General features: G+C 41.5%; 1 protein-coding gene across 3 annotated transcripts in view; it reads right to left on the minus strand.

Annotated features, from left to right (window-relative positions):
• The window catches only part of RASAL2 (RAS protein activator like 2), a 1,712,944-nt gene that overhangs the window by 761,277 nt on the left and 924,654 nt on the right, over positions 1-27,013 (minus strand). The gene's annotated exons all lie outside the window — the stretch shown is intronic.

A 27,013-nucleotide genomic window follows, 5' to 3' on the forward strand; every position in this document is an offset into this window, starting at 1 on the left:
AGAGTAAAGAGTGTGCGCACTTTTATTTAAAAATGTTATTAGAGTTATCTTTGAATGGCTAACCACAGCTGAAATGTAACATGGTTCTGTTATCAGAAATGTAACGAATGGCAAAAATCTGTAAATGTACCTACACTTGTAAATGGCACATAGTATATATGATTTTTTGTTTTGTGGAGCTTTTCTCCCCAGGCCTCTACTGAAAATGAACATATGGACATATATCTAGTTGGACTAGCCCGGTCAACAAATGTAAAATAAATAAATAAATAGGTGAGCTTTTTGAAATCAGTGGGCACCATTTTAAAATTAAAGGCAAGTATAATTGTAATAGTAAGGGTATTGTTTATGGAGCCCTATGCCAGGATTGCCATGCATTTTACATTGGCAAAACTGAGCGGAGGTTGAGATAACCTGTCCCGTCCCCACCCCCAGCCAAGAAAACCACGGTGAAGAACTTCTCAAAAGCAAACTTCACACTTCTCAAAACCAAGGTGGAATCCTTCAAAGACCCCGGGCCAGTGGAAAATACGGCCCAAACCGCAGAATCCTTTACAAACGCTTTCTATGGACACCTACAGGAATGCATGGATCGTGCTATCCCAAATAAAACCAAGACTCATTCCTCCAAAGGCAGGAGACCTGTCTGGTGGACCTCAGCCATAAATAAGCTGTACAACAGAAGGAGGAAGCTACTACATGATAGAACAAAATCCCAAAAAGGGAAGGCATCTCTGATCAGTACTAGCAAGAAACTACAATCCCTCATAAAATCATCTAAGGCCAGCTTTGAAAGAAAAATTGCACAAGATGCTAAAGATAATCACAAGGCCTTCTTTAGTTATGTCAGGAACCTGGGTGGCAACTTCCAGATATGCTCTGAGTTAGTTCAAAATGACAAAAAATACACTGAACCCACAGACATTGCCAACATCCTGGCAGACAGGTTCAGTGCAAACTTCTCCCCCCTTCCCCCCCAAAAGAGCAAATGTCTATCCCAACAGAGTGTAGCCTCCCTGACATCACAGATGCACAGGTGAGAGCTGCCCTCTCCAAAGCAAAAAACACAGCATCAATGGGAGCGGACGGTGTCCCGGGCTGCGTCTTACACGAACTCCAAGAACTGAACCCTCGCATAAAGTCACTGTTCAGTCTCAGCCTTACTACAGGATATGTACCCAAGGAATGGCGTACAGCAACAGTGGTCCCACTCCACAAAGGTTGTGCCATAACGGGCCCCAGAAACTATCGCCCTATATGCCTGACTAGCCAGGTCTGCAAAGCTATGGAGCGTATCATGATGAAACTCATGAACAAAGGCATTGGGAACCTCCAAACACTGGATCCTACCCAATTCGGCTTTGTTAAGGGCAGATCTTGCCTCTTGAACCTGGTCGACGTCTTTGAAACAGTCACCAAGGCCATAGATGAAGGGAAGGCAGTCCACACAGCCTACCTGGACCTCGCAAAAGCCTTTGACACAATACCCCACTCGGGCATCATAAATAAGCTCACCAGCTTAAATATCAACCCCTATGTCACAAGATGGGTTGCAAACTGGCTCAGGGATAGAACCCACATGGTCAGAATTGCAGGTGCCATGTCAGACTCTAAACCAGTTACAAGTGGTGTCCCACAAGGCTCAGTCCTGGGACCTCTCTTGTTCAGTATATATTTCTCTGAGATACAGGCTAACTTGGGAGGACTATGGCTGAAAGTTCGCAGATGACTGCAAACTGGGTGCCATAATCGACTCGCCGACTGACACAAGCATCCTCCAAAAGGGTCTCACAGAGATGGATAACTGGTGCCAGAGCCATGGCCTAAAGCTAAATGCCAAAAAGTGCATAGTCATCCCCTTTGGGAAAACAAAGTGCCCACAAATTACCACATAGGTGGTAATCCATTAAGTACGGAAGAAGTAATTAGGGATTTGGGGACCCACGTAGATAGCAATCTCTCCTTTGACAATCACGTTGCCAAAGTGGTTAGAAAGACCTTCTATATAGCCCACCTTATCACGAAAGGGTTCACATCTAGATCAAGAGAGGTCATTGTGCCCCTCTACTCATCACTCATCAGGCCCATAATTGAATACAATGCCCCATTTGGGGTGTACCTTACCTGACACCTTCAGCAACTGGAAAGACCCCAAAAGTACCTCACCAAGAGAATCAAGGGACTCAAACAGATGCCCTTATCAGTTAGGCTAAAGAAACTCCAGCTCTACTCTGTTGCTTACCGCCTACTCAGAGGCGATCTGTGCCTGACGTATAAAGCCATGTCCAACCCAGAATTAATGGACATGCTCCACCTCAGGAAATCCAAATTCCTTAGAGCTACACGCTCCAGGGACTTGAACCTCAGCACAGAAATAAATAGGACATGCTGGAGGGACAGATTCATATCCCAGAGGCTTCCTTCACTCTGGAACAAAATCCCAATCCATGTTAGGCAGAGTCCCTCAATGACCCTTCTTCAAGAGAAATCTTGACGAGTGGATGGGAGATCGTAGGTTTACCCCTGGGATCTCTTCTGTGTCCCTACTAGACAGAGGCACAGTAAACTAACCTCAAAAGGGCTATCTTCTATGACCTACTATACAGTGGCACAGTCAACTAATCTAAAAGGGTGGCGAAAGCCAAACACACTCTGGCTAGGCTTATAAATGCCCTAGGGCAGATAGCCTAGTATCAACCTATGAACCTATAAGATGTATGAACAGTACTATGAAATTAACAAGGAAAAAGGTGACCAATGCTTTGTATAAACATATCACTGAATATACAGGACATCATTTTAAATGTATGTTTATTGAAAAAATAATGATGTTAGAGGTGGAGCATGGTCATTATATTGGAAAGACGTGAACTTTATTGGATATTGTTCTTTAATGCAGTCGGATGACCTGGATTGAATGAACTAGCATCCACAGGGTGCCTGTTGAAACTTAAAGCACAAGTTAGATAGAGATTTTTTTTTTAATTAATTCTTGTTTAAATTATACAAATATATTTATATTTCTATAGCTAGATTTTGGGTGAATCTTAGGTACTGTCACTAAGAACTGATGTTTTAATTGCTCTGATGTTGATCATGTGATTTTTATCTTTTTATATGAGGTTATTTTGTAAAAGAGTTGTATCTGATAAAATCTCATTTTGTAGTATTTTGAGACAAAAGCGCTTCTGCACTTGGTTTACTATCAAAACAGAGAATGAAGGTTTGGCGACGACGGAAATGTCGAAAGTCATTTTGCAGCATCCCGTATTGCCGGCCTTCAAGACTGTGAGCATTCCTTGTAGGGAATGCACTGTGCATTCGCACATATGTGGTCAACTTTACAACTAGACATTGTGGTACAGTGTGGATCGGGAAACATACCCTTTTCCCCACTGTAGTGCAATCTATATATAAACTGTGGGGGTGAGGGGGTGCAGGGGGCCTTCCCACCCTGCAAAAACTTTACCTCGCATGATGTGCAGTATTGAACTGCATTCTACGGATGTCAACAAAGGTCGAATTCACAAATGAAAGTATCTTTGTGACATTCTGACCTCCTCAACATGCCAAAATTGCATGTGCGAGTCGGTCTTTTGATCAGAATTTATTATGATATTCGCTTATTTGACAGTAAATCTACGCACTTTATTAAAACAATGGGGATTCCTGAGTGTCGTGTCCAGCTGTGTGTGTAATCTCTGAGACACATCTCTCTCTCTCTCGCTCCAGCATGCTTTATTCATGTCTCAGACCAGGTTTAGATCCCCAGGTAGGATGATCCTTGTACAGTTTGTCTTATGAATGTGTAACACTTCCATTAGGGCTGGATTTGTGAGTGCCTTGTAAGTTAGGCATAGATCACCCCTTAATAGTCTGTAGGAGACAGAGTAAAGGGATAGGGCTTTTAGTCTATTTGCATAGGACATGTTGTTTACACCCTGTATTTTCTTTTTAAGGAATCTCTGTGGCCACTCCAGCCATTGCAAGTGCCTGGTCAAGTACATGCCAAAAGGTGCAATATACTCTATTATTGGTCTGATGAGGGCTGTGTACAGTGGGACTACAACCTCCTTTTATCTGGATGCAATGCCTTTACCTATAAGCTGTGGCACACAGAAGGCCTTCCTCACCACTGTGGACACATGGCTGTCAAAGTTCAGGCTGCTATCTATCTGTGTACCTAGATATCTCACCTTTGAGACCACACTTAGGCATGTGCTATTATTGTTGTAGACTGCAAGGGTATCTGACTTTCCAAATGGTATGATTATGTTTTTTTTTTTGCATTTAGTTTCAGGCCATGGCTCTGGCAGCAATAATTTATCTTAGTCAGTCCCTTCTGAAGGATATCTACATCACTGGGGGATTCAATGATTGCCCACAACTTGCAGTCATCGGCAAACTTAGTCAGCAAAAGGCCTTCTATATTAGCCTTGATTTCAGCAAAGTATATTGCGAACAGGAGAGGTCCCAGCACTGAGGCCCCTGGCACACCACTACTAACTGGGCTGGTCCCAGCACTGAGGCCCCTGGCACACCACTACTAACTGGTATGGTCCCAGCACTGAGGCCCCTGGCATGCCACTACTAACTGGTCTGGTCCCAGCACTGAGGCCCCTGGCACACCACTACTAACTGGTATGGTCCCAGCACTGAGGCCCCTGCCACACCACTACTAACTGGTCTGGTCCCAGCACTGAGGCCCCTGGCACACCACTACTAACTGGTCTGGTCCCAGCACTGAGGCCCCTGGCACACCACTACTAATTGGTCTGGTCCCAGCACTGAGGCCCCTGGCACACCACTACTAACTGGTCTGGTCCCAGCAATGAGGCCCCTGGCACACCACTACTAAATGGTCTCCTGCTGGATCTGCATTCATCCACTCTAACAACATGTGTCCTGCCTGTGAGCCATTTGGCTATCCATCTGGTGATGAAGGGATTTATTCCCAGTTATGTGAATGTATCTGCAATATCCCAATGGGGAATTGTGTCAAATGCCTTAGTCAGGTCAAGGTAGGCGGTATGCACTGTTTTACCCCCATTCATAGCCCTAGTAATTTCCTCAAAGAAGTCCACCAGATTGAGCAGGCATGACCTGCCCTTGACAAAGCCAAACAGAGTTGGGTCCCATGTTTGGAGGTTTCCTATGTCATTATTTATCAGGTCTATGATTATTCTTCCCATGCCATTGAATATCAAATTACTCAAACTTATAGGTCCATTGATGGTCCCCCTTTATGCAGAGTTGTTGCTGCCCTCCACTCCACCAGGGCAAAGCCAACCTGGAAGCTGTGGATAGAGAGATCCTAGTAGGCCTGACAGGTCCTGTTTCAAGCTACTTAAGAGGCATCCTGGGATATTGTTGGGACCCATCAAAGATGTGTTTTTTTTTTTTTGCTTTAGACAGTGCAGTGGTGACCTGTTCTTTGGTGATAACTGGTAAAAGAATGGTGGAGAGTATTTCTTAGGGGGTAACCAGAGGTGATGGGAGGTGAAATTTGAGCTGAATTTATTGGCCAGCAGATTTGCTATATCTTCTGGCTGAGTATAGATGATAATGTCTACAACTAATTCCACACATTGCCGGATGTTGCCCTTAAGATTGTGGACATAACTGAAAAAATGTCTTATGGTTATCCTTAGCCTTTTTTGCCTCAAAATTTGCTTTTGAAGACATGACTAGACCCCTGATTTGCTTTTTTTAGAAGGGCGTTTTCCTCTGTTGTGCTTATTCTCTTTTACTTCCAGACAGGACTTTTCTTTTTCTTTTGTTGTAAGGCCTGTTTATACCACAGATCCACCAGGTTTCCTTGCTGTGGTTTGTCCAAGGCTTATTTTGGTATGGTACTGCCATTTCTATGTAAGTTATGCAGTTGTACGGGGCTTTTGTGTATGCGTCCGCATAGGTTTCTATGATTTCTGGTTTGTGGGAGAGCTTGGAAACTAGTTATGCCCAGCACTTAATATGAGGTAGTTTGCCTTAGGAAAGCTCTTGAAGGTGTGGGGGTGGGGGCTACTTTTATATTTACTTAAAGGGAGACCACTTTGTGATCGATCTAAGCAGTGAAGACATCACACTTGGGGGGGGGGGGTGCAACGCTCTCCTATACTTGTGATTACCAGGTCTAGGATATTTGTACCCCTAGTGGGAGTGCAGACTAGCTGCTCCAACTTGTTTGCATTGACAAAGTCCAGAAATGTTTGGGTCTGCTTGTTGATGGATGTGTAAGCTTCCGAGTTAATGGAGGGGTAGTTGTAATCACCCATGAGTATAGTATTGGGCTGAGTGGTAAGTGATTCTAGTAACTTCAGGTATGATGTATGGCTTTCCTGGTTCATGGTGGGTAACCTGTAGCTAACAAAGATATGGTCATGGATTTTTCCTATGGTTAGTTGGACATGCAGTAGCTCAAGCATATCATACTGTCTGACCGGTCTTGAGATGTGCTTATACATTTTTACCCTTTCATGTGCAGTGGGTGATTGGAAAGTGCAGAAGGCATTATAGCCATGCACTGCGGATGTGCTTCCTCTGCCTCTGAACCATGCTTCAGTAACTGCACATAAATAAGCATTTTCCAGGGTGACAAGTACTTCCAGTGAGTGTAATTTGTTGGCGCGTCTCCTAGCATTGAGCAGTAATACCTTTAGCTTATACTGAGTAGATTTTGTTCTATTGGAAGGTTTGCCTAAAAAAACTGCTCTATAGGGGTGGTAATGTTTTGACCAATATCCAGAAGTATAGAGGTGACTGGTGAAGACCATTCCTGGCAAAGCAGTGTGGCCTGTCAGTCATGTCCTCCCAGGCTGATAAATATTGGACCCCTTTGGAATGAAGCCAGTAGCTAAACCAATTATTAAAGTCAATAATTTTCTGTTGGAATTGTGACATCATCCTTGGAAATGGCAGAATGCTGTTCAGTGCTAGCCCCATGCCTGCTTGTGACACATATTTTGAGATCTCAATCATGTTTGTCTTCATATAGTCCAGGGAGGTACATCTCAGGTCATTTACACCCACAGGGACTATGACTGAGTCATTCTGGACTTGGGGTTTAGTGACTTGAGTGCTTGTGTGATCTGGTGAACCCTGACCCCTGACAGGCAACTAACTGTAACCTTCTCTTTACTGAACCTGGTGAGAGGGACATCAGTGTGTCCCACGATGGAGTCTCCTATGACCAAAATATTGACTTGTGCGATGTTACTGTTTATGGGCTTGGTGGTTAAGACACAATGAAAAGTGTTTTTATGTGTAGAAGGAAAAGTTGTCTTATCTGTGTGCATGCGGACTTCCTGAGGGCTGTGTCTGAGAGCCCTTTGTGGTTTGGGTAAGTTACATGCGAGCACTTCCGCATATGTGCGTCTATGTGGCTGGTCCTTTGTAAGTGCATGAGTGTTGCATGTGTGCATGTCACTGACAACTTGTTTGAAGTTTTGTGCGTCTCTATGTGGCAGTCTTGCCTCCAGTGACATTGTGTGACTACATCTCTCACATACTGTATTCCTGTGTTCCAAAATTAAGCAGTTGTCAGTGTACATAAGGCAAATGCTTCACTGCCTCAGGATGTCGTGTCCACCAAGCTAAATGCAGAGATAGCAGGAAAGTGCCTAAGCATGGCTGCAGGTCCTAATATGTGTTTTACAAGGGAAAGGAATAGATGGCGGTTGCAACCGGATGAGGGATGGGTGCTTATTTAGTGTAATCTACAACTACCCTATCTGGCGATGCTGTCCAGTGCCCAAACCAGTTGCTCTTTGAGCAGCGATAGTCCTTAGAGTTGTGATAATGTAATCTAGAGCTAACTAAATGCTGCAGTGCTGCTCAGCAAACTAGTTACTCCTTTAGTACAGAGGGACTGTGGAAAATTTCACAGGATGTTTTTATAGAAAAGGTGCAACTTCTTGTGATTACGTATATACAGAGAACCACTACCCACCACTGAGTGAAGAGCAGTACTGGGCAACAGCAAGGCTTATATACAAGCTGAAAAAAGCAAGTTTTAAACTAGGTACGCTGAAAGGCTAATCAGATCAGCACAAAATAAGCTTTCTACCAGCATTTCCCAGCTCAGATATGTGAAATCAGCTGTCTCCTGCTACAAGAGTGCAAACTTTGACTCTCTTAATGTAAAATGACTGGTATGGAATCCAAGTGTTAAGGAACCACAAAAATAGATGCCTAGAAGCACTGAAAATGTAGACACACTGTATTTAGAAGAGTACTACAAATGCAGAACAGCAGCCCTTACAGTAGTGGAAAAACTCAACTTAAAACAAGTGCAAAAAACAATAAATATCACTGAAATCTTTGAGTATGCAATGAAAACAAGCAATGCAAGTGCAAAATGATACTTAATTTCATTTTTCGTGCCACGGATGGCTTCAGATGCAAGCAAAATCACAAAGTTTCTGGCATCATTGCCAAAAGTTGAGCAGCTCTGGATAACTGATCCAAAACTTACGCAAACGCAAGGCTTATATACAAGCAGAAAAAAGCACATTTTAAACTAGGTATACCCAAAGGCTAAACAGATAAGCACACAATGAGTATTCCGCCAAGAATTCCCAGCCCAGATAGGTGAAAACAGCCCTTTCCTGCCACAAGAGTGTAGACATTGACCCTCTTAATGTAAAATGACTGGTTTGGAGCCCAATTGTTATAGATCCAGAAAAATGATTTCAAATAGGTAGCTTCATGAGGCGTCTCTCAAAGTTCAGAGTACTTAGACATTTCTAAAGTCAGAGGACAAGGATAATATGTTTACTGTATCCACAATTAACTTACCCCTAAAAAATTAGTTACACAAAAGGTGGGAAAGGAGCTGTATACGTGAGTGATACAGGTTGAAGAAATCAGAGGCTATAGAGTTGAGTGGTATTAACAAACTTACTGGTCAGTGGTGACCAGAAGTCAAGATGGAGCAATTTGTAAATGTTGGTGACAAAGAGGAAGGTCACCGTTTCAATAACAGGAAGAGCCTTACTGGAGTTTAATAAAAAACAATACAGAATCTTCCTTCTCAGTCAGGGTGATAAACCAACAGCTATTATTCAAAGCTTTTTTAGAGTGCTTGTGTTTTGTGCAATACCCAAGTCTAGTAGGGGCTTTCTCTATGTTTGAAATGAAAGTAATTTTATCTCTGCAATGTTTCAGTCATTAAAAGTCTCAAAGAGAGTTAATCTAACGAGCAAGAGTGATGACAAAAACGGGTGAAGCAAGTCTAGTCATTGTTTTGGTTTAAATCAGTGAACTGGCAGCGGAAGTTCCTAAATCACCATCCTCCTCCTCAGCATGACTTTTGCTGCTGCTGATGATGATGAAGTAGCCTCTAAGCTACTGAAGGAATTTATTAAAGAACATCTTCGGATGATTTTTGAAAAGCATATATTTGAAAGGTCCAAATGATTCAAAACATGAAGAGGAAAATGAATGAAACCAGTAAGTCGCCAAGGTTTTAGAGTAGGATATATCCTACCTGGACGATGAAGAACTGATTGCAGGCCAAGGTTTTACAGAAGGATATATCCTACCTGGACAATGAAGAACTGACTGCAGGCCAAGGTTTTACAGAAGGATATATCCTACCTGGATGATGAAGAACTGATTGCAGGCCAAGGTTTTACAAAAGGATATATCCTACCTGGATGATGAAGAACTGATTGCAGGCCAAGGCTTTAGAGTAGGATATATCCTACCTGGACGATGAAGAACTGATTGCAGGCCAAGGCTTTAGAGTAGGATATATCCTACCTGGACGATGAAGAACTGATTGCAGGCCAAGGTTTTACAGAAGGATATATCCTACCTGGACAATGAAGAACTGACTGCAGGCCAAGGTTTTAGAGTAGGATATATCCTACCTGGACGATGAAGAACTGACTGCAGGCCAAGGTTTTAGAGTAGGATATATCCTGCCTGGACGATGAAGAACTGATTGCAGGCCAAGGTTTTACAGAAGGATATATCCTACCTGGACGATGAAGAACTGACTGCAGGCCAAGGTTTTACAGAAGGATATATCCTACTTGGACGATGAAGAACTGATTGCAGGCCAAGGTTTTACAGAAGGATATATCCTACCTGGACGATTTAGAACTGATTGCAGGCCAAGGTTTTAGAGTAGGATATATCCTACCTGGACGATGAAGAACTGATTGCAGGCCAAGGTTTTAGAGTAGGATATATCCTACCTGGATGATGAAGAACTGACTGCAGGCCAAGGTTTTAGAGTAGGATATATCCTACCTGGACGATGAAGAACTGACTGCAGGCCAAGGTTTTAGAGTAGGATATATCCTACCTGGACGATGAAGAACTGTCCAGAATTTTGCCTGATATTTTTGGTCTGTTCCTCATAGACTTTGTAATTTTCTAAAAAAATCATTAAGGGTTGACATTACTAAATAATGACATACATCTGTGTTTCAGACTTCATATCCTTTAGAAAAATGCATACTTACACAAATCTTGTTATTCTAGCAACGTTCTAAGTTCATGTGAGCAATATTTAAAATGTGTCCCTATTTTGGGCCTTTGTCATCCATAAGTTAAGGTTTTGTCCAGATTTCTTGGAATAAGGGGTTTAAAAGTATGTATATCCTACATTGGAGATTAATACTGTTACAAGTTATGTGGCACATTAGAGATTGTTACTGTTACACTCTATGTGGTACATTACAGAGTGTTATTGTTACATTATGTACTACATCAAACTGTTACTATTATAGGTTATATGCTACATAAGAGAGCGTTATTGTTACAGGCTATGTGATACATTAGAAACTGTTATTGTTACAAACTATATACCACCCTAGAGCATTTTGCCTTGGGTTCCTTTTGAAATAAGGCCTGGTAAAATGTAAATTAATTCATACATATTATTTCATTAATTTCGTCCACAGAATTTAGAGGCATTAAGAAATATTTATATATTATATAGAAAGTGATGGTTGACTGTAATAATAAATGATTTCTGTCTCAGCTTTGATATTCTACAAAGATATGCTTATAGTTCACCTGCCTGCCCTAGATATTTTTGGAAGAGATTCATACAGTTTGCAAGACAAAAGGTAGTTCATATGTCGTAACCATTTTGCCAAAACCCATCTTCACAGGGCACCTCCTGTCTGCTGGGAAGCAAAACAAGTCAGGCTCAGGATGAATTAACAGGTGCCAATCTAATCACCTTAAAGGAACTGAGGGTATCACTCTGTTTTTTATGGAACTAAGATTATTCCAGAGATGGGGAAGCACTGCATAATAAATCGATACCCTACAGAACACCTTATTTATTTGCTGATGGAGATTCAAGTCTCTTAAGTATTTGTGGTTGAGGTGAGGCAGGAACAGATCGATCGATCCTCTGTAGTACTGATACTCCATGGAAACTGGGTTTCATGATGATGGCAGCTGAGGTCCTGGAGACATAGGCCAATCAAGTAGCACGGTGATATGCTGCAGCCCAAAATCGTCACATGTAAGGAGATGGGTATGTGTCTGCAGGTATAGCAGTATGGAATGCAGGCTTCAAATTACTGTCGAGATGAGATACGATAAAGCCTGCAAAACCCCACAGTGGCTGCTTTTATGGCGGTATATTGCAAATGGCTCCTGCTTAAACAGCATCAAATAAGCCAATCTGGTTATAGGAGGGCTGAAAGTCTGCAGGCAATAGGGGAAAAACTAAGGAAGAAAGGGAAAACTTCCTACTCTTACCAGTAAGTTTAGGCATCCATAAATGTGGGCGGCGCCTCACAGCAAGAGGTTCTCCAGTTAGATTCTCGGCTGGAGTGCCTTCTGTGCGGAGTCTGCATATCCTCCCTGCATTCACGTGGGTTTCTTCTGAGTGCTCCGGTTTCCTCCTACATTCCACAACACATGTCTGGAGCATTTCTCCCCAGGCCTCCGCTGAAAGTGGGATCTGTCCCAGTTGTACTTTCCTGGTAAATAAATGTTAAATAAATGAATGTTATTAGAATTTAATATTTTTGTTCTTGATTATGGGACACTATGGACTCTCTAAATTAAATCAGAACTATCAATCAATGTGTGACAGTGAAAGAAGAAAAAAATGCAAATAAATCTTAGTTTAACAAATCAACAGCAACTTTTAAATTATATTACAGAAGTATTCAACTATATTGTACCGATTTAATTACCTGATCACGTAATGCATAACAAAATAATTAACCACCGAAGGTTATTTTTACACAGTTTATTCTTTCTAAGTCAGGTGGTGCTGTCTGTTGTGAAACACACTGCAAGAAACTTGTTATGCCTCTTCTAATGCCTGCTGTTGATTTGAAGGGAGAACATTTTCTCTGGAGAATTGTATCTGTCACACACATTTTTTTTCAGGTACGCTGGTCCATGCATCCTCTGCTCTCCTTCTGAGAATCACTACTTGTGTCTTCAAACTGTGCTCCCATGTTCTTACATACCCCCCATTTTTTCTTCTTTATGATGGTGTCCAAAAGCCACTGCAAAAAGGTCAGAGGGGATAGATCAATAAATATGCTGTATGTAGACAATATGACATTATAAACAGAATGAGCAGGAGCTTCAGCAAATGATAGGGGACCAGAATGCAAAACCAAAGGGACATGTGATGAAACTCAGTATAGAGAAAACAGTTGTCATGACAGCAAACACAGGAAATGAGAAGAAACGGAAAATTGATGACATAGAAGGGAAAACAGTGGAACAGCTTAAGTGTTTCAGGTATCCTGGAGTGTAATAGTGAAGACAAAAGTCTGAATGAGAAGGTTAAAACTAGAACCAGAGTTGTTACAGCCAATTAGTGAAACGTGTCAGGGGTAGTGTGTGATAGAAAAATAGCAAAGAAGCTGGAAAGTACAGTGTACAAAACTGTGGCGTGACCACTACTAATATATGGTACAGAAACATGGGCAGTGAAGACAGAGCAGCTCAGGAAGCTTGAGGTGATGGAGAAGAAGTGCCTGAGATGAGTGGTAGGATACACACTGTGGGACAGACAAAACAAGGATAGAGTGGAAGCAAAAGCAGCCTTAACTGGACATCAGGTCAAGGAGAACAGATCAGAGTGGTTTGATCAGAGGTGCAGGAAAGCAGAAAATGATTTGGCAGAGAAAGGAAGAAGGCAAGAAGAGTTAAAAGCATCTACCCAAGATGGATGGACTGCGTGAGAGAAGACCTGCAGCAGTCAGCCATGAAGCCAAATAAGATACAAGAGTGGCACAGACTTAAGAGCCGTGGTAAAGGATGACATGACATCCCAAAGCCACGTAGAGAAGGAAAAAGGGTGTTGGTGATGACCACGATGGTAAGTGCCATGGTAAAGGATGACACAACATCCCAAAGCCATGTAGAGAAGGAAAAAGGGTGTTGATGATGGTGATGACCATGATGGCGACCGATAGCCACTTGGATTCCAGTGAGACCCTTAAATGTTTCTATCAAGCCTCCCCCTTTTCTTTCATTAAGACTATATGTACTACACTGTTGCAGCATTTCATTGTTTTGTCTGTCCCACAGTGTGTATCCTACCACTCATCTCAGGCACTTCTTCTCCATCACCTCAAGCTTCCTGATTTGATTTCTGCATTAGTAACTGTATTTAGAGCACAACCTGGAGCTGTTTACTGAATTTCCTGTTTCAACTTATTTTTAAAATCGTTTTTTCTCAAAACTTGCATTTTATCTGTCTTTGGCCTAGCACTCTTGTGTGGGGTCATTTACTGCACTGTTATAACTTGTTGATACTTGTTAACCTCTGCTATCTCTGAAAAAACAAAAAAACAAAAAAAAATCTTGCTTTTTCCCACTTTTCTGAGATTTAAAAAAGTTCAGTTACAGGCTTGCTCTTCTTGCACTCTTTGTAAGTTTCTGTGAGGCCATTTTTTGCTTGGGCTAAAGGAAAGTCTCTCTGTTGATCAGTGGCAGTGAAAAAACATTGAGCAGCCTGCCTGCCCCTGTGGGAGTGGTTACTGACTTGAAACTGTAGTTTTATTGGCCATTTTGGGTCAATTCCAAAACTCCTTCATCTTCCTCTCTTAAAACCTGGTTGCCTCATGGTTTTGGCGTCTTTTCAGGCTTGTTGGCTGTTGGTGAAGCACCCACCAAGAGGAGAAAACGCTGAGAGAAGAAAGGAGCCACTTTTGAGACTTTAAGTATTTTTCCTCTGTTTATTTGCTAAGTTTTTCTGCATAGCTGCCTATTTTGAGCATTTTCTGGCTTGTTAAATTTGGTTTCTGCATTAGTAACTGTACTTAGAGCACAACCTAGAGCTGTTTACTGAATTTCCTGTTTGCACTTATTTTTAAAATCGTTTTTTTCTCAAAACTTGCATTTTATCTGTCTTTGGCCTAGCACTCTTGTGTGGGGTTCATTTACTGCACTGTTATAACTTGTTGATACTTGTTAACCTCTGCTATCTCTGAAAAAACAAAAAAAAAAATCTTGCTTTTTTCCCACTTTTCTGAGATTTAAAAAAGTTCAATTACAGGCTTGCTGTTCTTGAACTGTTTTTAAGTTTCTGTGAGGCCATTTTTTGCTTGGGCTAAAGGAAAGTCTCTCTGTTGATCAGTGGCAGTGAAAAACATTGAGCAGCCTGCCTGCCCCTGTGGGAGTCGTTACTGACTTGAAACTGTAGTTTTATTGGCCATTCTGGGTCAATTCCAAAACTCCTTCATCTTCCTCTCTTAAAACCCTCTTTTGCTGCTTTTGAGCATTAGCAACAGCGGGCAGCGCCGCCTAATTGGGTTTAAACTATTCCTGGCTCCACAAAGTCTGCTCTTCACTTTTTCCCTTAGAACTGCTCTATCTCTCAATTTAAACACCATATTCTCATTCTAAGGCCCTTCACTGGTCCAATTAAGTAATCCTACAAGTTAGCACTATTAAACCATAAGCACTACTTACTCTTACACTCTGTACGATTACCCTGTCCTCTATTGGTCCATCTTAAATTCAGTTTCCCTATTACTCTAGCATGTCCAAAGGTCAGTCAATGGTTTCCTCTCCAGTCCAGCTGGTGAATCAGGGAATTTTGAGGCAATGTTACAACTGTCTCATGTACACGGACAACCCTCTCCTCCTCCAAACAGGTTCAAATATATGTGAGAGATGCAACTATTTAGCTAAACTGGAGGCTGAGCTCTCTCATCTCAAAACTGGTGTAACCAGTCAGGAGGAGAAGGTAACCTCACACAACACAATTCCAGTATCACATAGTCCCACCACATCAGCGAACCAAACACATAAATACACAAAAACATACTCTGAGTCTCTAAATAAAAATCTACCTAAGCAACAGAGACCTCCAAAGCAGACATCCAAGCAAACGCTACCTCAAAACAAAACACACACAACACATAACCCACAAAGTCAGTGTGCCAAGCAGCCACAGCCCTTAAGGCTGAATAACACACCTGATACTCCTGTTATAGGTGACTCTATTGTCAGACACACTGACGACCCGCTCACCAGGCTGAATAAAGAGAAGGTCACAGTGAGCTGCCTGTCGGGTGCTAGGATCCGACACATAACGCAAGCACTCCAGTCACTCCAAAGCAAATACAAATATGACTCAGTCATTGTACATGCTGGTGTGAATGACCTGAGACGTACCTCCCTGGACTACATGAAAAGAGACATAGAGGAGCTCTCTGATCATGTAGCCCAGGCTGGTATGACCCTGACCTTGAGCAGCATCTTACCCTCACCTAGAATGATGCCACAGTACAAAGACAAAATGATTGATTTTAACAATTGGCTAAAATGTTGGTGTCATTCAAAGGGGATCCAGTGTCTGTCAGCCTGGGATGACATGCTCGACAAGCCACGTTGCTTCGCTAGGGACGGCTTGCACCTGTCACCACTGGGCTTTCGGATATTGGCAAAGGCTCTTGCCACCCCCATAGTGCCTATTTTAGGCAAGGCTCAAAAGTCAAACCCACCCCCATAGACAGCACAAGGAACAAGAAACTAAGGGTAATGCTGCTAAACGCCAGAAGTCTTAACCTCAAGATGCATGCACTCGAAGCTCTCCTCAGTATGGAGAACATCGATATCTGTGCAGTGACAGATACCTGGTTCAAGACTCCAGAGAGCACCCCAGCACTACCAGGCTATACCTCATATCATGCTTTTCGGCCCCAAAACCTGGACCGAACCACAAAAGGAGGGAGTTTCCATATTTATCAAGGATATCCACACCTCCAGGTTAGTGGCATTGCACGAAGTATCGGAGACCATCCATGTGCAACTAACAGTGGGCAAGACTGCTTTTCAGTTTACAGCATCCTACAGACCACCCTCTCAAAGTCAGGAATCCCACTCGGCTTTCCTGAAAACATTGGAGAACATGAAGATCTCTCCGAACACCATTATACTGGGCGACTTCAACTACCCAAACATTGACTGGGAGCACTACTCAAGCCCCAGCACCTTAGCCCAAAGATTCCTGGAAATTATAAACTCAAAGGCTATGGAACAACTAGTCACCACTCCCACAAGAGGGGACAACATACTAGACCTGATCATTACCAACATGGGGACTCTATGCTCCACACCAGAAGTATATCCCTCATTGGTAAGATCAGACCATAAATTAATTTCACTGGATGTCCACATCCCGACCCCACCCCGGCCCAGAAAACCACAGTGAAAAACTTCTCAAAGCGAACTTCTCACTTCTCAAAACCGAAGTGGAATCCTTCAAGGCCCCAGGGCCAGTGGAAACTACAGCCCAAACTGCAGAATCCTATACAAATGCATTCTACGGACATCTCCAGGAATGCATGGATCATGCTATCCCAAACAAAACCAAGACCCAATCATCCAAAGGCAGGCGTCCAGTCTGGTAGACCCCTGCCATAAATAGACTGTACAACAGAAGGAGGAAGCAACTACATGATAGAGCAAAATCCCTAATAGGGAAGGCATCTCTGATCAGTACTAGCAAAAAATTACGATCCCTCATAAAATCCTCCAAGGCCAGCTTTGAGAGAAAAATTGCACAGGACACCAAAGACAATCATAAGGCTTTTTTCAGTTATGTTAGAAACCTAGGATGCAACTCACAGACTTGTTCTGAGTTGATTCTAAATGACAAAAAATACACTAAACCCACAGACATCGCCAATATCCTGGCAGACAGGTTCAGTGCAAACTTCTCCACCCCCCCCCAAAAGAGCAAGTATCTATCCCGGCAGAGGGCTGCCTCCCAAACATCTCAGATGCTCAGGTGAAGGCTGCCCTCTCCAAAGCAAAAAACACTGCTTCCATGGGACCAGATGGCGTCCCAGGTTGCGTCCTACATGAACTACAAGAGGAACTAATCCCTCAAATAAAACAGCTATACAATCTCAGCCTCACTACAGGATATGTGCCCACAGAATGGCGTACAGCAACAGTGGTCCCACTCCACAAAGGTGGAGCCTCTACGGATCCTGGAAACTATCGCCCCATAAGCCTGACTAGCTTAGTCTGCAAGGCTACGGAGAGGATCATCATGGAGCTCATAAACAAAGACATTGGGGACCTACAGACACTAGATCCTACCCAGTTTGGCTTTGTCAAGGGCAGATCCTGCCTTTTGAACCTGGTTGACTTCTTTGAAACAGTCACCAAAGCCATAGATGAAGGGAAGATAGTCCACACAGCCTATCTGGACCTTGCAAAGGCATTTGACACAATACCCCACTGGCATCATAGATAAGCTATCCAGCTTAAATATAAACCCCTATGTCACAAGATGGGTCGCAAACTGGCTCAAAGACAGAACCCACAGAGTGAGAGTTGCTGGAGCCATGTCAGACTCGAAACCGTCACAAGTGGCATCCCACAGGGTTCTGTCCTGAGACCACTCTTGTTCGGTATATACTTTTCCGAGGTACAGGCAACCGGGGAGGGACTATGGCACACCAAGTTCGCAGACAACTGCAAACTGGGCGCCATAATCAACTCTCCAGCTGACACAAACATCCTTCAAAAGGTCTCACAGAGACAGATAACTGGTGCCAGCGCCATGGCTTAAAGCTAAATGCCAAAAAATGTATAGTCATACCCTTTGGCAAAAACAATGTGCCCACAAATTACCACATAGGCGGAAACCCATTAAGTACAGAGAAAGTTATTAGGGACCTGGGGACCCAAGTTGATAGCAATCTCTCCTTTGAAAACCACATTGCCAAAGTGGTTAGAAAGGCCTTCTACATAGCCCACCTCATCACGAAGGGTTTCACATCTAGATCAAGAGAGGTAATCGTGCCCCTTTATTCATCCCTCATCAGGCCCATCATAGAATACAATGCCCCTTTTGGGATGTACCTTACCCGATACCTGCAGCAATTAGAAAGACCCCAAAAGTATCTCACCAAGAGGATCAAGGGTCTCAAACAGATGCCATATGCTGCTCGGTTAAAAAAACTCCAGCTCTACTCAGTTGCATACCGCCTACTTCGAGGCGATCTATGCTTGACATACAAAGCTATGTCAAATCCAGAATTAATGGACATGCTCCATCTCAGTAAATCTAAATCCCTTAGAGCCACACGCTCGAGGGACTTGAACCTCAGCACAGAAATAAATAGAACTTGCTGGAGGGACAGGTTCATAACCCAGAGGCTCCCTTCGTTCTGGAATGGCATTCCAGTTCATGTGAGGCAGAGCACCACACTGAATCTCTTCAAGAAGAATCTCGATAAGTGGATGGGGGATCGTAGGTTTGTCCCAGGGATTACTCCCGTGTCGCTATTAGACAGAGTCACAGTAAACTAAACCTTAAAAAGGGCACGGTATACTCAAATCAAGGGGTGGCATAAGCCATACAGAATCGGGCTAGGCTTATAATTGCCCCAGGGCAGATAGCCTAGTATGAACCTATGAACCTATATGGCTACTGGGACAGATTGTGCAATGGTTTGTTGCTATCCCCTAAAATGCCTCTATCAGACCTATGCTGTTAGAATGGCGTATTTTGTAAAACAGGGCTGACAGGCATAGCTACAACTGGGAGAGTACTTTCTTTTTACACACACACCTGCGCGCACACGCGCACGCACATGCGCACACGCGCACACGCATGCACTTGCGCACACACACACACACACACACACACACACACACACACACACACACACACACACACACACACAATCACACGTCCATGGCACTGTAGCCTATATTAAGGGAAGGTTTCTTGCACTCAGCACTGGCTATTCCTATCCACAAGAAAAACACAAAAACACCCAAACAAATAAAGTAACCAATGTAACAAAAATAAATTGAGCAAAGGCAACAAATCACTGGTTACACACGGCAGATATAAAACTTGTTTAATAGAAAAGTTAACGTTTTCACGGATATGTTCTGCTTCATAAGACTAATACTAGAATTCTGATGAAGCGGAACATATCCGTGAAAACGCTAACTTTTCTATTAAACGAGTTTTATTTCTGCCGTGTGTAACCAGTGATTTGTTGCCTTTATTCCTATCCACGCATACATTCATTAAAGTACCATCTGTAACAATCTACTGGACGTTGCAGCGGACAAAATGCATGGCAGTATTATTCAACACACCTACTGCTTTTTCTTACTCTCCCTATTATCTGCCTGCATATACGATAATCACCGAATTTTATTCCAGCACGTCTCTATTTCCTTAGCTTGGGATCTAGGTTTATTTTATTACAGTTATAGCGCAAAGTTCCTTGCAAGCTCATATGAAAATGGACATAACAGTGCGCAAGCCGAACTACAATCACACAGATCAGATGTTTTCTCCATTATTTACCACCACTCAGTGTTTATAACAACTTATTTCAAACCTGGAACTAATAATTTCCTGCAGTTTATAGTTTGTTACAATTTTATTTATAAGCTTTTTGTCTCAGAACGTCAACACGTCCTCTTTTTTTACTAAAAAAGAGAGCATAAGCAAGAAAAATAATTCCAATAAGAGTACTTGAAAGACTGAAAACACTGATATATGCCAGTTATCAGAAAAAGTAAATGAAAATATAGATTAGATGGTTACAAAAGATTCTTTATATATCACTGCAGTTTTCTTTAAACTGGGAATACAATGCAATACTAGGAACAAATAACATTAGCACCTTCACTGCTATGTACTTTGTTATTTTTATAGCAAAAGTCTAATAGAACAATTAGTGAAAAATAAAGCAACTTGCTTTTTTTCATGAAGGTAAAAGTAGCCAGAAACAAAGTGAGGCTCCCAACTGAAATGTCTGAAAATGCTAAGCACTGACAAGCCAAAAAACAAACAAACAAACAAAAAAACAGAGGAGAGTGAATTTCGAAAATAAATCTTTCTTCTTTAAACTTCTTTTTGCAGGGGGGGGGGGGTGGAGTCTCCCCCGACCCTCCAATCCTACATATACCAATTCTGAGATCACCACACCTCAGAGAAAAGGGAATATTCAAGAAAAGGCATCTCAGACTTAGTATATGGAAATCCGTTATTTTGGCCATTCAGTTTCCGTATTTTGGGACTCGCTCTAGTGGGTCCCAACATTTCAATGGTTAAAACTTTGTGGCCTTTGGTGACTAGCAACATTTTCCACATCAGCAAATGTCAACTTTTTCATCTTCTAAACTGTGAACATTTAACAAAATGCACAAACAGGAAGAATATGACTTACCCCTTAAACATACAGACTTCAGCAAAAAGATTTTGTGTAACCCAAATATGGCTTTCCTAAACAGCAAGTTGCTGGAAAGTCTCTAAACTGAATGACACAGAGAGCAGAAGGCCAAAAAAAAAAAAACTGAAATGGAGAAAGTACGGTAAGAATTTGTGGAAATGTTGATTTCATATTTCAAAGCTTTGAAATATTTCCTCACAAATGTTATTTACTACAGAGGCCTATTGGAAGAACTGGGCACATAATGTGACAAAAAGGTCCTTCTCTAAACCTTTCTTCCACCTCATCTAATCTGCATTCCTCTGGTCACAAAACAATGGTACTGGGACCCTCATTTAAATGGTATCAAAGTAAAACAGGACTCTCTGTTTTTGTAGGAAATATCAGTCAACACACACACAACACACATACAAATACAAATACAGCCATCTACCAGATGTGGTGATATTGTTTACACCTCTTTTGTATCACAGCATATACAAAATGAAGAATTTGTAACAGTTAGTTTAATGTGTGCAGTGTGCATTTTAATGTAGTACTCTGTACTCTGAAATTTAAAAAAAAATGAAACATTTGTTTTGGGATATACCTTCCCTGAGTAATCCCCCCAAAACTGTACGACACACATACTCTAATACATATAAAACCAATGATCTCAGGACATGGCATGTCACTTGGACATGCTTGTCAGTACTCCCACCTGTTGCATAAGGTACATAACCAAAGGGCCCTAACGATACAGAGACAATGTTGGTACACTACCCATGTTTTTTCCCCACCTCATGTTTTTTTTTTTTTTCACCTAACAAATCTGTTATGCTTAATTTGTTTATTGTTCTGTGTTTCTAAAGTTGACAGAGTATGCAGTGGTGTCATCAGTGTTAGGCTTTACTACATAAGAGGACAGTGTGCTAATACAAGTGTGTGTGTGTGTGTGTGTGTGTGTGTGTGTGTGTGTGTGTGTGTAACTGTTAATACAGACCTGCTCTATTAGCACAATTAAAAAATGTCGGGAAACTTAAAATATTCCAAACTTGGGAATGTTCTCAGTGTTTTGGCATTCATTCATTCACACCAATCATGCGGGGTAATTAAGTTTAATTATTTATCAGTTTGTTAACAGAGTAATTAACTGAACTGGACGAAAGATCAGTCACAGCATGGTCACAAAGTAAAATGTGTGTACAAAGACAGAAAACAAAATGAAATGTTGCCATTAACAAACAAACAAACATTCTTACAAAACAGACACAATGATGTTTACTTATTTACTTACATACTTGTTGGGAAAGTCCAACTGGCCCAATGTCCCATTTTCACCAGAGTTCATATACAATATAAATAATTCAGTCACAACAACAGAAAATATTTAAAATCCAGTCAATAATCAGCAGGGGAAAACTCTAGTGGTTTCTAAGCATAGATCAGTAACAGTGTGGCCTTCGGGGAGGACACTGAAAAATGAGGCCTGGTGCAACAATTGCAAACATTGTGACTGTGATAAAAAGACAATGTGCTCTTAAAAACTGATTGGAATGGTAGACACACAGTTTCAGTTTGATAACATTGATACACAACGATCCAGTCAGGAGGTAAGCACCGTTAGGCCCACACAGACTGCACAATTAATCTGTAGAACAAAGGAGCTGGGTGAGGCTATTTTTGGTTACCAGCCTTAGCTTTTCTTCCATGTCTCTGTCCCAAGAAAGCTGGAATTCCACCACTGTATCAGCTGACATCTCTTCAGGCAGCGTGTATTTATTTACTTTATCTGTTGGCCAGGTGGTCTCACTTAGCCTAAGGCAGTTTTACAGACAAGGCTCTGGAGTTGGCCTGTGGGGGGATGGAGAGAGGTTGGTAACACATTGCAGGACAGGGAATATTATTAACCAGTGCATATTTACTTACTTATATGTATTACAACTGCTGACCAGCGACGGCCAAACAGAGATGATCCCATTTTTAGTGGAGTCCTAGGGATAAATACTCCAGTACATAACACTCGTATCAAGCAATATTTAAAACAATAATACTTAGTTACAAAGACAGTTAATCCACACTTCTCAGCTGTCCAGAATTTTGCCTCATATTTTTGTCTGCTTGCCACAGTATTTATGGTTTTCTGACAAATCACTGAGGATTGAAGTCACTAAATAATGATGGACATTTGAATTTCAGACAATTTCCTTCTAAAAATGCATGCTAATGCAAAGCATTATGGTGTCTGCAAAATATCCCAAACAACATTCAAACCAAAGAGTAAAAGGGTCAAACAGACAAACCATTCAGTAAAAACTGCAAGAAAAACTCAGCCAAGCTGGAGTCTTTGGTATGTAATTTTATTTATTTATTTTATTTTACATTTGTAGCGTTGTCGCCTCACAGTAAGACGCTGTCTGGTTCAATTCTCAGCTAGAGCGTCTTCCGCGTGGAGACATGCATGAATGGGCGTACCTTAGTTGAAGGTTGTGCGTCAGGCCTGGCAAGCCGGTACGTAAAAATCAACTGCCAATCATTAGTGGACCGGAGTTCCGCTGTGGCGATCCCTAACCGGGAAAAGCCGAAAGACACAAACAAACAATTTTACATTTGTTGACCGGGAAAGTCCAACTGGGTATATGCCCATTTTCAGCGGAGGCCCGAGGAGAAAAGCTTCATATATTCAGACATATGAGATTTACATAATATAAGAGTACAATCTAGCATATCAGATGAAAAAAAGAAACAGTATAATTATAGTAAAGACACAGTTCAACAGGAGAAATGACCTATATGTCAGAGTATAATATCACAAGGAAGACTCCATATAGTCAGACAAGCAAAACTTCACATAATATAAGAGTATAATCCAGCATTTCAGAGGAAAAAAAAAAGAAAACAGTGTATTTATAGCAAAGACACAGTCTGACAGGTAATGACATATGTCAGAGTATAATAATAATATAAGGTGAAAGACATTAATAATAAACTTAATAATACTACTTCATAATGTAATACTTAAACCTCCAGTAGTGGAGGCCCATGGGATATATGCAAATGATCCCTTAAGGACATATCCGTGTTTCACCTACATGGCTTCACAATCTTTAGGCACCCTAATGTTAATGGACATCAAGTTTGGTTTTAAGCTCGCTGTTTCTACAGTACAACCAAACAATCCAATTACACTGTACTGACAAGTTCAAAAAAAAGGTCGAAAGAGGGCATGTCTACAGCTATTGGGGTTTGGATTTATTGGCCTGAATGTACCCATAAAGACTTTAAATGTAAAAGGTCCTTGGCATTCAGAAGCCATGTAGCTTAAACACTGGTTATGTCCTCCAGGTTTCATTTGCATATATCCCATAAGCCTTTCCTACAGATGCTTTAAGGTACAAGGCTGGGTCTTTCTTGGAGTTTATACACGAGTGTTGGACACCCCATCAAATGGACACAATACTGGTAACCAAGGGATTGACATCAAAACATCAAATGAGCAAATACTGACACGTTCTGTGCTTGCTCCAGTGATTACCCCACAATAGTCTAAACCAATGCAAGCATTTTTACAAATACTGACACGTTCTGTGCTTGCTCCAGTGATTACCCCACAATAGTCTAAACCAATGCAAGCATTTTTACAAATACTGACACGTTCTGTGCTTGCTCCAGTGATTACCCCACAATAGTCTAAACTAATGCAAGCATTTTTACAAATACTGACACGTTCTGTGCTTGCTCCAGTGATTACCCCACAATAGTCTAAACTAATGCAAGCATTTTTACAAATACTGACACGTTCTGTGCTTGCTCCAGTGATTACCCCACAATAGTCTAAACTAATGCAAGCATTTTTGCAGCTCCCCCTGAACCCCCAACACCTCCTGCTAATTAAATATACTAATGCTAAGAACACGCAATCCAAAGGGAAATGAAATATTCCCCTACCCAGGGACTGACAAACCTTACACATCTGTCGGTCAAACAGGTGTTGGCATTGCATGTATTTGATGGGGTGGCTAGCCAGATATATATATATATATATATATATATATATATATATATATCACACACACACACACACACACACACACACACACACACACACACACACACACACACACACACACACACACTGCTGCTGGGGACCACACAGGCTTTAACAGCTATAAATCAAAGGGAATAACATTTAATTAACAGCCTTCCTCCAGCACTGCTAACTGCAGTAACAGAAGTAAAAACTTCCTTTATAACTTCCTACAAACATTTCTCACAGGAATGCAAGCCTCCCCTTACTCAGACAAAAGATTCTCAAACATGTAAAATTTCCTTAGGACACATTTCTGTAAAACTTTCACTGAGACCCATCCTAGATCAGTCCCAGTTTCATAACAATATGTTGTGGGGACACTAAAAACTTTCATAATCACAATAATGGCCACAGTAACATAACAGCAATAAAAGTTTTACTCTGCACAGCTACAGTACAAATTAGGATAACCTATAAACAGAATAAACTTAAGAAAGCTGAAAACAAATTTGCACTTTTCTTCGGGGAACAACTCAGCACCCCTACCCAGCATCTCCACCTATCTAACAACAAGAACAGCTGAAAACATATTTAGATTCTCAACTAAAATCCACTTCATATGTCAGTTTCAGAATTAATAAGTGGCTGTGAGACATACCAGGTTATGGCTACGCAAGGTCAGACAGCTTGTGCCCAGAGTTTCTAAGGGACTGTACTGGATTTCATAGCTGTTCTTGAAGATGAATTACCTCCATAAGATTATGTACCTTTCAAAAATTCTGGAAGTTTGCAAATAATTTAATCCCACTAAAGTGAGGTCCCAATACAACTGAAATCCTCAACCTAATATGACTGCTACTACCATTATCCAAAATCTTTGCCAAAGCAGTAGCCACTTAGCTAAAAGTCCATTTGGAGGCAGACTGCCAATTCCCTGATCACAACACAGCTTCAGAAAATGGTACAGCATAAACAAGTAAGATAACAACACTAATTTCTGTACACCTAACAAAAAGTTTTGGACTCGGTAAACCAAGAAAAATTTCTAAATGATTTGGCAGTAACATGAAATAAATCAGCCCATATTATAATAATCTTAGCTCCTTGCAGACTTCATTCTGTAGAGTAACAGTTGTAATTTTTCTCTCATCCAATTTGTGAAGGGGTACCTCAGAGCTCCATACTGATTCCTACTATTTCCCCTTTTCATGAACTCAATTCCTTTCTGCCTGATAAAGATCAGCAAACTGTTTTATGCAGATGATTTGATCATTTAATCTGTGTTTCCCACAAATGTTAAACTGCCTGTGGAAAGACAGAAAAACATGTTTTTGACAGCTATAAATGTATAAGCAAAAAGTACAGACACTGAAGAGCAAAACCAGAATGAATGGAATAAAATCAGGGCATGTGTTTAAGCATATCAGTAAGTGGATAGACTTAGCACTCACCTTCTCTAACATGAAAACAATACACTCACATTCAGTCTTCTCTGCTTTGGAAACTAAAACCAGAGTTTGTAGATTCATAACACATGCAACAAAAAGCATGCATTGCTAAACCACCGGTAACTTGCGAGCCAAACTTCCCCCTTGTATCCTGACAAAAAAATGATCAGCATACACCTTCTAAGGCTTAAAGCTAATTCTGAACAGATGAGTCAGTAAATCCACTTAATGCCAGTAACTGAACATGGTCTCAGTTTTGGATAACCCTTCCTCTTTATTTAGGATAGGTAACTGGACTACTACGGCCCACTTTTCAGCCATAACCTTTGTTACAGAAGGCAAACTAGCCAACATAAAATACAATAAAAGATGGACAATACAACACAAGTACACAAAACAACCAAGGCTGGAAACCTGTTTACAAGAAAAGTCTTGGTGTTGCTCAGGACTGACATGCTCCAGGTAATACCAAACTGCAAGGGGGCAGAAAGTAACAGTAGAATTGTACAATATTATTGTGGTCACTTTGCCCTCATTATCTGTTGATCATCAGCCTCCTTCTGACCATTTGTTCCATTCATTCTTCATCATCAAGGCATGGGTTGACAGCGAGGGACCATCGTTCACACAACCATCAGGGGTGTTTCATGATTTTTATTTGCAGCTCTACCATCCCTGCATGCACTAAGAGTAGTGCGGGCAAAGTACAGTTGTGTACACTTACCATAAATGTAGATGTTCGAGTGTATTCACTGTTGCAGTATACATAAAGGACAGTTGTGTACACTTACCATAAATGTAGATGTTCGAGTGTATTCACTATTGCAGTCATTACATTTGGGTAATCTGCTGGCAGGTTGCCCTCTGTCGGCCTGAATTCCAAAGTCTTGGGT

Source organism: Protopterus annectens, chromosome 10.part0, assembly GCF_019279795.1.
Source record: "Protopterus annectens isolate FY-2018-M chromosome 10.part0, PAN1.0, whole genome shotgun sequence".
NCBI classification, from domain to species: Eukaryota; Metazoa; Chordata; order Ceratodontiformes; family Protopteridae; genus Protopterus; species Protopterus annectens.